Here is a 1,098-nt window from a genome sequence, read left to right as displayed (position 1 = left end):
TATATATTATATTTATGTGTATGGTTAATACACGCCGGGGGCTTAAAAGCATTGCCCAGGATTTTACAGTAACGATCACGTATATATATAAATATACGTGTTATACGGTGTATATATCTATATAAGCTTGTATTTGTGTACGATCTGTATATTCTGTCTGGTGTGTATATTGTATATATATATATATTATATTTATGTGTATGGTTAATACACGCCGGGGGCTAAAAGCATTGCCCAGGATTTTACAGTAACGATCACGTCTATACATAAATATATGTGTTATACGGTGTATATATCTATATATAAAGATAAATATAAGCTTGTATTTGTATACGATCTGTATATTCTATATGGTGTGTATATTGTGTGTATATTTTTTTGTGTATAGCTTGGACAAGCCGGGGGCTAAACAAATTCTCATCACTTTACACTGAGGGTAACAAATATACACATATCTGTTATTAAACTGTGTATATACTTGTATTTTTGTGTACGATCTGTATATTCTGCATGCTGTGTAGATATGCCGGGGGCTAAGGAATTACCCAACACTTTCCATTATGGATAACATACATTCATATATATACTATCTGGCGATCTTTCGGTACGAGCCTATATCATCTTGTGTTTGTATATTAGATCGTGTGCGTATATTGTATGTGTGTGTGTATATATGTATATATATATGATGTATACTCGCCATAGGCTGAGAAACTAGCCTGCATTTACACTAGGGGTAATGTTGAGACACCCCCACAATGTATATATGTATATATAATCTTGTATTTTGTGTGTGTGTGTGTATGTATGTATATATATAAATATTAAAAAAACCCACCGATCTTAAGGAATTGACAGCTTTTACAATAAGGATACTATTGTGTATATGAAATTATATGTCATATTTGGTGTGTATACGCCGGGGCCAAAGAATTGTCAAACGGTTACGCCAAGGATCGCGTATATATAAATTATATATAGTATATGGTATATTGTATAGGCTGTGTATATTATATATATATAGTATGTATAGGGTATGTATGGGGTTGATGTCTGTGGGTGTATATATATATATATATATATATATATATATATATA

General features: G+C 31.4%; 1 long non-coding RNA gene across 1 annotated transcript in view; it reads left to right on the top strand.

The window, feature by feature from the left end:
* The window catches only part of LOC128251287 (uncharacterized), a 7,276-nt gene that overhangs the window by 1,262 nt on the left and 4,916 nt on the right, over positions 1-1,098 (top strand). The window lies entirely within an intron of this gene.

The sequence above is a fragment of the Octopus bimaculoides genome, chromosome 30 (assembly GCF_001194135.2).
Source record: "Octopus bimaculoides isolate UCB-OBI-ISO-001 chromosome 30, ASM119413v2, whole genome shotgun sequence".
Classification (NCBI taxonomy): domain Eukaryota; kingdom Metazoa; phylum Mollusca; class Cephalopoda; order Octopoda; family Octopodidae; genus Octopus; species Octopus bimaculoides.
This window is presented reverse-complemented; position numbering and strand designations above follow the sequence as displayed.